The 12653-nt window shown below is 34.2% G+C and overlaps 1 protein-coding gene across 50 annotated transcripts in view; it reads left to right on the top strand.

Moving 5' to 3' along the window:
* plekha7b (pleckstrin homology domain containing, family A member 7b) overlaps nt 1-12653 on the top strand; it is a 193890-nt gene that overhangs the window by 79383 nt on the left and 101854 nt on the right. For 11 of the 50 annotated variants that reach the window (XM_073908508.1, XM_073908510.1, XM_073908513.1 and 8 more), the window contains exon 1: nt 9086-9390. The exons of 36 other annotated variants lie outside the window; for them this stretch is intronic. The gene's annotated coding sequence lies outside the window, so the exon portion shown is untranslated. Of the gene's footprint in view, nt 1-9071; nt 9391-12653 lie in introns of those variants that run through there. 3 more of the 50 variants (XM_073908514.1, XM_073908520.1, XM_073908506.1) reach the window with 2 other exon arrangements.

Below are 12653 nucleotides of genomic sequence, written 5' to 3' on the forward strand. Positions count from 1 at the left end.
AACATAATTAAATTTAATATAAATATAAATATTATAATAATATAATATAATAATATTATATAATATGATATAATTATAATATAAGTTAATAAAATAATGATTTAATATAACTTATTATGATATAATATAATACAATACATAATTTTATTTAATAAAATAAAAATTTTATATAACTTAATATAATATAATATATTGTAATATAATAATATAATTTAGTCAAATAACTAAAAATATAAAATAATGGTTCTAATAACATTAATTTAATTACCGATATTATTATAATAATAATTTTATTTCAGTCTGATAAAAATCTAATTACCGGAATCAATAATTTAATTAGTCTGATAAAAATCTAATTACCGGAATTATTATTTTATATTAAACCGATAAGAATCTAATTACCGGAACTATAAAGTTTATATAAAAGGGGCGGGGCTTAGACCGGAAGTCCCGCCTTAGGGGGCGGGGCTACAATCCATCAAACTTTTTGACAGGTACCCTATCATAATTCTCTCTAATGTGGTTCCTAGCTATTTGATGAACTATTTTCAAATGGTGAGGCAACAGCATTCATACAGTACTAGGAGTTGGGATTTTAATATTTGTTTATTTAAATTTAGAAGTTTAGTGGGGAAAAATATGTTTTTATATACAAGTGCAATCATGTGGAACAAACTACCAAAAGCAATCAAGGAAATAAAAGATTTAAGGTTGTTCAAAAAAGCTATTAAAAGATGGTTGTTTGAGGATAATTAGTTTTGCATGGTGGATGAGGATCTTTTAAATTATGTTACTTGAGTGTGAATAGGTTGGCGGCTGGAGGGACATTGTGCTGGATAGGTTGGCTGTTCGTACCGCTGTGGCGACTGTTTGTTTTATTCTTCATTAGTATTTTGAAGCCATACATTGTTTTTATTTAACAGAGGACCACAATGGAAATAAGCCCAGGGCTTTATTGTGTTTTTATCCTCGACAGTTTTTTTTTAACAAAGTGTATGGAATACTTTTTGTACAGTTTGTCTAAAATCTGTCAAATAAAATTCAATTCAATTCAATTCAATTCACCCCGTGTTGGCGTGGGTTTCCTCAAGGTGCTCTGGTTCCCCCCACAGTCCCCCCACAGTCAGTATGTGAACTGAATAAACAAAATTGGTTGCAGTGTGTGTGTGTGAATGAGTGTGTATGGATGTTTTCCAGTACTGGGTTGCAGCGGGAAGGCCATCCGCTGTGTAAAACATATGCTGGATAAGTTGGCAGTTCATTCCGCTGTGGTGACCCCAGATAAATACACAGACTAAGCCGAAGAAAAAAAAAAAATGAATTAATAATTACCTATTAAGAGGTAACATGCTGTAGTATTTTTACAGTGCTTTTTACAATTTACAATTTTTATTATTTTTTTAAAAACAATTTTCCAAAAAGGATTAAAAGCTTTGATTTAAATAGTTTAGCATGCAGATCATGGAATTGGAAACTAGCTGTGAAAAGGGAAAGAAGCCAAAACATATTGTGCATTGTTATCAACCATGATTAATTGCAGTCCCATAGGAAGCAACATAAACACAGTACCACGAGCACATGCATCTTGTGCTCTGCTCTGATTGCAAAAGCAAGATTGCTACTACAATGCCTGGAATATAGCTTGTTTGATTTTAAAAGGTCACCACTATAATGACATTTAGTGACTTTTCTTTATGGTAGTGTTATTTGATTAATGTAACATTCTTTTCTCTGCATTGAGAATGTAAATGTTGACCAGACTAAATTAAGACGAAGATCTTTCCTACTGTATGTGCTGCTCCTCTGCTGCAGTCTCAGGGCACGTCATTCATATCCTGCAGATATTACTGCAGATGCTGAGGTACTAAACCTAGACATCTGGTGTTGGTTGATGTGTGAAATTTATAGGTGTTTTTTTTCTGCTCGCATGACATTTGTTTGGTTCTGGATTGCTGTTCAAAGCCCCTCACGTCCATCTCATTCCATCATTTGCTCCCATTTTGACATGTGTAAGCAGAGTCATAAAAGTCACATGCTGTTTTTGCCAATGTTATGCCACTGCTATGAGACGTGAGCAGCTAGCTAAACTCAATTAGAAATGGCAGTTTGAGAGGCTGCTGATTAAAACTCAGGAGGGTGTTGAACGCTGTTGTTGGGGTCTCCACAGAAAGTTCCCTAATAAACCTGGCACAGATAATGCAGGTTTGGTTGTGTTTCGTTAATTGTTTTTCCAGATTTAGCAGAATTATTGATCGATCCTCCATTCTTCTCTGTTCCAGGTAGCTTTTTTTTTTTTGTTTAGCTGTGATCACAAATTGCTGTCGCTATTGATCTCCTGAATGCCTTTGAAATCCATTTCATTGTGGCTTCCTGGGTGGCCATAAAACAGCTATTTCTGTGATAAATGGCTGTGAAATAGTTCTTTATAAATATTTATCAGCAGGCTAATTTTGTGCCAGTGAAGTGATGGAAGTGCTGATGCTGCCGTATTCCTCCGGGCGCATCTTTTCCCTCAGGCCATCATGAAGATCTGGGTGTATGGGCAAAGGGGATGTGTGTAGCACTTTGTTGATAAGTAGTTATTTAACTAAGACTTTTTTTGCCGACTAATGACAAGCTATTTGACGGGCTTGTTAATATTAGGCTATTAAAGGACCCAACAGAAGTGCTGACCATAGGAAGCTTTGTCTCATAAATAAGGTTGTAAACTCTCTCAAGGCCAAGTTCAACTTTTGTTTTGTTAGCTGTTAGGCAACTTTGAAGACGTTTCCAGAGTTTCCCCTCCAGGTGCTCTGGAACACACACTTTTCCGGGTGCTTTGAAATCCAAATAAGTTCATTTTGTTATGGTAATGTTAGTGAGCAAAACGCCGGATTTAACTTTGTTGTTTCTTTAACCCTTATGTACTGTTTAAATTGACTACTCTTTCATTATGTTTGTGGCTGTTTTTGCCCTATTGACTTCCATTATAACAAAATTTTTTGATTGCAAAGCCATGACACCAAATAATCATGGATTCTGGATTGCTGGTGGTTTTACTGTTGATCATCAGTTGGCAGCATTAAACAAATAATTCACAGCACTACTACGGTTACAGAAAAGTTTGTGCTATTATAATTCACTTGCATGTTTTTGTGACATATCATGACACAAATCTGTATAATGACATGGGTATGACACAGGCATTACAAAAAGGAGGTGAAATATGAAGACATTGGTGACGTCCTAATTTCTCAAAATGCGTATAAATCCTACAGAATGAGAGTAAAGAGTATCAGAAAGTAAAGCTGCACACAGTCTCCTGTGATGGTTGGGTTTAGGGGTGGGTTGAGGGCAATATATTATACGGTTTGGACAGTATAAAATGAATGTGAACCTATGTAATGTCCCTACTTTTCACAAAAACAAACATGTGTGTGTGTATTTATATGTATGTATGTATGTGTGTGTGTGTATGTGTATATATATATATATATATATATATATTATATATATATATATATATATATATATATGTGTATGTATGTATGTATGTATGTATGTATGTATGTATGTATGTGTGTGTGTGTGTGTGTGTGTGTGTGTGTGTGTATATATGTATGTGTATGTATATGTATGTAAGTATCTGTGCATTTGCGCTACGAGCACACCGTCTGAATGTGTATTGCTGGAAACATTATAACCCCAATTAGGTCTTCACTTAAACCGGACAAAGTCAACATGTTAGTTTTTCTTTCAAAGAATTTAAAATATGAATAGAAAACGAAAGGTGGAGAGAGCCTACGCTGTTTATTTAAACATCTGACTTATATTGTTACTAGTAGGCTAATATTTTTGTACTTCTTATAATTATTACTATTTATAGTATTGCTGATTAGTAAAGTGCCATTTAGGCCATTTGTGAAGTTCTAAAAAAAATGTATCGTTTAGTTATTATTCTACAATTTCAAGCAGTTAAAGTTATTTAATATTTAACTACAATATCTATAAGCAGTATTGTGTTGTTTTATTAACGAAAGTTAAAAAATAAGCATGTGCGTTTATACGGATGTTTTATTAATTAATATTTAATTAAGTTATAAGTTATTCCTTATTTTTTACATAAAAGGTAAATTAACTTATATAGGCTACTTTATGTGTTGGTGGTACGGGAGGAACATTTTTGCCAGTGAGTAATGTTCTCACCACTTAAGTAATGTTCTCACCACAAAAAATAGATAAATAAAATAACTTGCAAAAAGAATGCAATAAAAAAATGCAAGCTCTTAAACATTCTTCATAATCTGATTTGTACTTGCAATAAACCTATATTGCGCCGACAAGAACAAGCCCTAAAACAAAGTCTAGAGAGAAAGGTTATTAATATTAGTTAATATTAATGATCATAAACACGAACTGCATTGTATGATAAACGGCTTCACAATGTCGTGTCTACGATCTTTTCTCATTGAAGAACAGATAATCCATATTATCGCCGTCTGCCCAGCCAGGTTTTCATCTGTTTTTTCTTCTCACTACAAACAATAAAGTATGGCTCTAAGATCATGTCTTCAGCACCAGACCAGTGGTTTATATTATATTTTACACCTTATTTCTTTCCGTTTTACTTTAAAGACCATAAATGTTATAAATAATATATAAATATATATATATATATATATATATATATATATATATATATATATATATATATATATATATATATAAAAAAAATATATATATATATAAAAAAAAAATATATATATATATATATATATATATATATATATATATATATATATATATATATATATATATATATATATATATAAATGTTTTATAACGAATATTCATTCATTCATTCGTTTTCTTGTCCCTTTATTAATCCAGGGTCGCCACAGCGGAATGAACAGCCAACTTATTCAGCAAGTTTTTACGCAGCGGATACCCTTCCAGCCGCAACCCATCTCTGGGAAACATCCACACACACACACGCACTCATTCACAATGGACAAGTTAGCTTACCCAATTCACCTGTACCACATGTCTTTGGACTGTGGGGAACACTGGAGCACCCAGAGGAAACCCTCGCAAACACAGGGAGAACATGCAAACTCCACAAAGAAACGCCAACTGAGCCGAGGTTTGAACCAGCGACCTTCTTGCTGTGAGGCGACAGTACTACATACTGCGCCACTGCGTCGCCAATAAGGAATATAATAAATTATAATATTAATTATAGTGTACTAGTGACTACTGTGCAGTGTCCAACAAAACATTTTTATTAGGTTACTCTAATAGAACTGATCCCTAACTAAAAAACGAATGTGAAAATGACAGACAGTACGTCTCTGCTAAAATTTATTTAGGGACAAATTTCTTTTGCGTTTTTTTTCCCTTTAGAGATCCAGAGAGTTGTATTTAAAGGATTAGTTAACTAAAACATGAAATTAATATAAAGTTCTTTCCTTTGTGAGTTTAGTGTGTCTCCGTACTGCTTGCACATTTTAAATACTACTGGCGCACCATGACCTGACGCGGGGATCAGATCTCTGCATTATTGCCTTTAATTTCACAATTTTCAAAATTTCATTGTGTTTTCATATGGTAAAATATCTAAATTTATGTTCTTAAAGTAGTAGGAATGACGGGACTGTTAGTAATTAAAGACAGAAAGAACTTTCACTTTTGAGTGAACTTCTGTCACAGATTATTTTAGTATGATTGACTTTGGCTCCAGATGGCCAGTCATTAACTGCACCTTGGTCCCACATTAATTTTGCATTGACACATTCCTTCCAATAGACAACAATAGTGTAGGTGGCATCTAATGTAAATAACTATGGTTAACATCAAAAACGTGGGTTTGTTTTCTATGTAATTAAATATTTGATTTTTCATGACTTATGATGGGGTAGTTGTCCTCTTCCTAGCTGTTGGTTGCATAGAAAATTGGCTTAATAGTTTATATGATTATGCCTCGCTTAGCATTCGTTCTCTTTTAAGTGTCTCTTTATACTCATTGCTTGTTTGATACATCATCATCATCAGTCCGTCACGCTGGTCGCTGGACTGGATGCTGCAGCTGAGCCTTTAAGCAACCATGCGGAGCGAACAACACTATTTGTGTTTGTGTCCAACTAAATGTTCCATTCGTTATTCCGGGACCCTTGTCCTTTCACTCCGCTCTAATTAGCTTTCTGCTGGGGTGCTCTTCAATGTTGGCGCTATCCTTTGAAATGTGCTGTGTAATGAACAGGGTGGGCACTGTCAGTGTTCTTTTAAGTCTGAATCCCTTGTACCGAGGCTTGTTTGGGCCTGCGAGTGCAAGGGCTTTTATATGCCAAGTGCCCTTATACTGGAAAGCTATCTTTTGTAGCAAGGAAGCTTGAGGTAGCCAGAATGAAAGAATTGCTTTTTTTGGACTGTAGAGACAGCATTCTACAACAATCTCCCCCTTTTTTTGGAAGGATGCCTTACTGGTGAAGAGTTGGGGGTCATGATGTCACTCAGCAGCAGATTAGGGTTGTTGACGAAAGGATGGCCAGTGTGCTCAAAGAAAAGTGCTTGATGCCACCAACAAGGAAAGAGTCATTGGTCAAAGTCAAGTCACCTTTATTTCTGTAGCATTTCATACTAGGGCTGCACGATACTGAAAAAAAACTTCAATATTTTATTTTTCTCTGATACATTTCACCATTGAGTACACTTATACCAGATGAAATGAACATTACTTTTAGGAAAGAATTCATAAATTTAGATTGATTGGGATGAGTTTGTAGGGAAGTGCATCTGTGTAAAATATAATAAACCAATCACAAGCATTGTAAAAATACAGTGGAGCAAAGATATAGAAACATAAATAAACAGTATTTTATAGTTTTCTGGGTGTCTAGCAGTATTTAGACAAAAATTTAAATGATGTAAATGTGAATAAAACTGTATTGTCTTCATTATATATACAGTGGGAACAAAAAGTATTTAGACCCCCTTAAAATTTTCATTCTTTGTTATATTGCGGGCATTTGCTTAAATCGTTTAAGTTCATTAATGTACCAACAGTTTACAGAAAAACACAAGGCCATTTTTGCAGATTTATTAAAAAAGAAAAACTGAAATATCACATGGTCCTACTTTAACTTTCTTCAAGTTGTATGCGTAAACGTCCTTAAAAACACATGCAGATGACAAAAGTTTGATCATTTTTATGGTTAAACTACTAGTAACGAGTCAACAAATCATGTTTGTTTTCAACAGTGGCTCCTGGTCCGCTATAATCTTGACTCGACATTGCAGATTTTGTTATGCAACTTTCAGATGCCCACATTATGATACGGATGCTGAAACAATATATTGTGCAGCACTATTTTATACAGTACAGATGTTTTAAAGCAGCTTCTATCAATGGTTTTTATCAATGGCCAACAAAGTCATTAAGCAGTTCAACAGAAGACAGAATTTTTTATCAGATTGTCTCAGATCAATGTTGATTCAGTTCAGTTCAATATAACTCAGTTTTGAAGAATTCGATTCAAATGAAACGCTGCAAAATGCAGCAGAGTAAGCTAAAATGTTGACAAGAGACTGTATAGGAGGAAGTTTGAGGATCTGCTTTGTATTGAGTATGTATTTCTGGTTCAGTGTGTTTACGTTTGCATTCATGCATTGTGTGTTTGCATTTGACAGGGATGCTTTTAAGCAAAGGAACTTACATTACATTACATTCAAGTCAAGATATTTATTTTAGTAGTTAATGCATTGCTTTGAATTTGAACCCATGTCTTTGGCATTGAGAGATCAGTTTGAAAAATTGTTGTTATATTTATTTATTATATTTGTATTTTTATTTAACATATAATGAAATGTATTAAAAATGTAATCGACAACTTTTTATGTGTTTGTCACTCTCCTATATGAAAAAAACTCAAAGTCCTCAAAAACTCTCTAAAAGTCCTTGAATATGTTATATATAAGATCTTTAAATTTATCAAGTGAAACCGGATTAAATTGAGTTACAACTGGACAATTTCTGTTGAAAAATGGCACATTTAAAGTAATTCACTGCAAGGTTGAGCAAGCAAATCCCACAGTGCTTTCCTTTTTTCCTCCCCAGTCTGTCCTCTAGACTAAGATGTATAATGTTCATAAAGGTATAGATTGTTATAGCACAGAGTATATTTTTTAGTGAAATCAAATGCATGCTTAATGTGATGTGTTTTGTGCCAAATTCTGTAAGTGTTTATTAACGCTATTGACTGACTAAATTTGCTTTATGCATTGCTTTTGTTGCATCCCTGTACAACAACACACATTTATCAGAGCAAACTAATTATAGTCGCACGTCCAAATACATTTTAAATTCTTTTTATATGTGCAAAGGTAATTGAAATAAGCCCGCAAAGGCCATTGTTCCATTGAACTGAATGCTTTTCTTGTGTATGTGATTCAATATTTGCTTTAGAGCTGTGCAAATAACACCTGCTTTCCTGTTCTACATACCTCATGTTTTATCTCTTGTGAGCTAACCTAATAGTATTTACAGCCCACGGTCTGTCCAGTAGGTTGAAATGTGGCAAACATGCTGTTGGAGAAAGTCTGCACAGGTGCAGTGGTGGATGCCTTGACTCAGAACAAGGTTTTGGTTAATACAGGGCACACAAATTCCTCTGTATATTGTGCCAGGCAATAATGCATGGTATAAAAATACAACTGTATATATATATATATATATATATATATATATATATATATATATATATATATATATATATATATATATATATATATATATAATGTTTTTAAATAATCAGGGTTTTCCCCTAGAATTGTCAGCATTTTTACAGGAACATATCAAAACAATAAAACACTCAGTGATGTGCTTTCGCCAAGAAAATCTGGCAATAATAAAGAAACAAAAGACCCTTTCTGGGTGGGTGACAGGCTCGTGTGATAGAGCCCTGGTTGCTTTTAGGTTATGAAGTTTAGAGACGGAAATATTTATTTTGGGACAGTAACACCTCCTCCCAGTGTAGTTTTTTTGCCCACTGACGTCCTCATTAATGGGTTGTAGTTTGGCAAGAGACCGAGGGGGTGGGAGTTAGAGAGAGAGAGAGAGAGAGAGAGAGAGAGGGAGGGAAAGTTGATCAAATCGCATAGATCTGATAAGCGGTGTATCTAAGCTTGGGTTCTGGTCATGAAAGGGTTTGGTCTCTGAACGGCCGTCAAATACTTTGCGCTGAGTGAAATTCTCAGGAGAACATGTGGAGGTTTTAGAGCTTTGGCTGCTTCACTTGAGCAGGATATCAACTTTCTCATCAGAGCACTTCTATCATCCTGCCACCGTTTCAGAGGACAAACCCGACTGGCGGAATGAACCCAGGAGGAAGTAGATAATCTACTGCGCTCTGGCAGGTGAGACAACTTTAGGGCAGAATGCTCCACCGCAGATAAAGAAAGAGCTTCAAGACAAGGTCGAATGAGAACATCCTGAAACTTTGTGTTTGAATAGTGTAGAAGTGTCTGTACACTGTTCCCTAGCACTGTACACATGAAGTGCTGCTGTTTAAACTGTGATTCTAAGAGGTCTTATTTTAGGATGCCTGATAAGCAGCTTGTTTTTGGTTGAGATTTGGTACAGCCCACTAGTTGACCATTGGATGTGTGGAATGACAAGATGTAAATCTCATTGAAAAAATGTTACAACTGTGTTTAGCAGCCTGCTTATGAAAGGATTTTACAGCTGAGAAAATAGACTATGCTTTGAAGATGTAAAAATGAAGATGTTGCAGATTTCTGGATTCCAAGAGAAGTTTTTTTTTTTTTTTTTGCTATTAATATGTTTAAGGGTTGCAACATAGGGTGCACTGCAAAAAAGCTTTTCTTATTTCCTTTTTTTTTTCTTGTTTCTAGTCCAAATATCTAAAAAGTTTATTTTAAGAAGCATTTTCAAGGCAAGCAAAACAAAATGTCTTGTTTTCAGAAATAATATGCCAATTTTAAGTGATTTTTTTCCCTTAACAAACAAAAAATAATAATCTGCCAGTGGGGTTTTTCCTTTAGACATAAGATTATTTTTCTTAACCCGCGGCAGATTATATTGCTTGTTTTAATTAAAAACTCACTTCATTTTGGCATATTATTTCTTAAAGTAAGACAGTAGGTTTTGCTCTTCTAGAAAATGCTTCTTGATTTAGGAATTTTTAGATGTTTGGACAAGAAACAAAACAAAAAACATCTAAATAAGGAAAAGATTTTTGCTGTGTGGAGAGAGAAATTTGGTTAATCAAGTGGAAAAACCATGTTTGATTGTATACAAACTTTTTGATCCTTTTATCTTGATTTTCCATTGAAAATGTTTGTTTTTGTGGCATGTATTTACTTCTTGCCTGAAGCGTCTTGGCATTGAGGTGACCATTGGGGAAATGCAGCATTTTTGGTGTTCAAACTTTGCAAGTGTATTTTAATTGAAACTAAGTCTGGTGCAGCTGCTCTGTTAGTGCAGTTTATTAGAGTAAATGTGAAAGTTGCCATCTGAACAAACTGGTTCAATTGAAATGTAGATGTAACGCAGACCAAAAGGGATCTTAATGAACCCCATCCAAGTGCCATATTGTTTTAAGATGCACCCATGTGCAGTTCAAGCATACTTAGTTTTTCTTCTACTGTATAATTGTCATGTTGCCTCTTGTAATTCAGGCATTATTTAGATACAGCATGTGTGAATATAGAATTCCTGCTGCTGTTTTGATATTTTTACACATTATATAAGCTCTTCATACAAGATCGCAACTGATTCAATTCATCAAATGTACACACATAGTGTGTTGTTGGCTTAGCACATATTTTACAGCAGTGCTATAGAAAAACCCTTCTGGGATGGCCCAAAAAGTTTTCAGTGCAGATTTATTTAAGAGCATTCGGTGTAACTTGGTGCTACACTTGCTGTAAAACTTTTTTTAGATTACATAATTTATGATAGAGACATTTTTTTTTTACCTATGATTATTGACATGTGCAGGAACCACCTAAATTAATTACAGCAACCTAGACCACACAGAACCTAAAAGGTACACTTTCAAACTTTTAGTTTACAAAAAAGTGCCTCTTGTTTTGGAGGGGTTAAATATAACACAGACAACATCTAAATTTATTTTAATAACTTACAACAGTGTTTTATGAAAGGCTTTTTTATACATTGATACCAAACTTTTGCATTTACACCTCTGCCTGATTTCAGAAGCTTTTTAATTTGGGTAGGCAAAATCCAGGCGGAAACCCCAAAATAGCACTTGATTTTAACTGCCTTCATGTAGACCTCTCTTGAAACAGATTTCCAGTTGTTTTTAAAAGTTGAATGTTATTGGAAAGGGATTTTTACTCCCTGCATTAGCTTGAAATGCAGTACTAGAAAAATCTATGTGTATTTTGTTTAGCTATACTGTTATCAGTGGGTTTGTAAAATAATGTGTTGTTTTTGCCTAGTATAAACATAGATTTTGCTTTCACAATTGCCAGTTCTTGTGAGATGCCAAATGATATGTTCGTCCCACGGTTAAGAGCTATCATAGTACAAGGGGAGTGAAGAAGTGAGGCAATACTCCTCTATGTGAATTTCAATATACTGAACCTCTACAGGCCAGACACCACTACACATCTACCAACATTGGACTGACAGCAAGTTTTTGGTTTCTGTAGACATATTGCTGTTAATTGTTATCTATTTTTTTCTAGAGCAGCTAGTTCATTATTTTACCTAGCTCATATCATCAGGTCATATAGCTTGACCTGATGTTTTCTTTATTATTACTTATACCAATTTCACTGTTTTTACCTATTTATTTCAATGACTGACACATCTAACACATAAATATATATATATTTTAAAACACAGGAAAAGTCTTCTTGATAGAACAAAACGTAAATATATTGTCATTTTAAAAAGCTGTTTTGTAGTATAAAAGGGGTTTACACACCTTGCTCTCCACTGTTAATCATATGCATGGCCATTTTTCTTGTCTCTGGAATTAAGACAAAGCGGCAGTCTAACGTGTGCGAGAGTTAATTCATAATCATCATTCATAATGTCATAGGCCACTTTCCCTCAGACTTGCATCATAGCTAAACAAACAGTGCCACTGTTTGCCGTTCTGTGTATCCTCCAATGCTAATGCAGAGAATTCCGTGACAAGTAGTTCGGAAGTAATGTGATGAGAACAAAAGAGCTAAAGAATGCAGATTCTTCTTAATTAACAGTGGAAAATACCAAAACTGTTGCATAGGGCCAGTGCAGTTTAATGTATGATGTTGGAATAAAACTAGAGTTAGAGGAATTCAGGAAACGTGCCTTTGTTTTTGTAGCCCTTTACAGGAAGTTGCACCAGTTATTGGCTGATGACGATTGAGAGAGGTACAGTTCTTTGTGTCATATTTGTACAGAGTTCTGTAGTATGGCTGCAGCTCATATAATCAGCTACAACTTGATTCACTGATGTTTAGTGGTCTAAAAGAAAATCCTAACCTGCCACGGTTATATATATATTTTTTATAGAACTAAAAACAAATTTATTAGTTCTCCTGTGAATTTTTTAAAATTCTTTTTCAAATATTTCTCAAGTATTCTTTAACCGAGATTGTTTTAACACATTTTTAAGCATATTAGTTTTGATAACAAAGTT

Source organism: Danio rerio, chromosome 7 (genome assembly GCF_049306965.1).
Source record: "Danio rerio strain Tuebingen ecotype United States chromosome 7, GRCz12tu, whole genome shotgun sequence".
In the NCBI taxonomy this organism is placed as follows: Eukaryota; Metazoa; Chordata; class Actinopteri; order Cypriniformes; family Danionidae; genus Danio; species Danio rerio.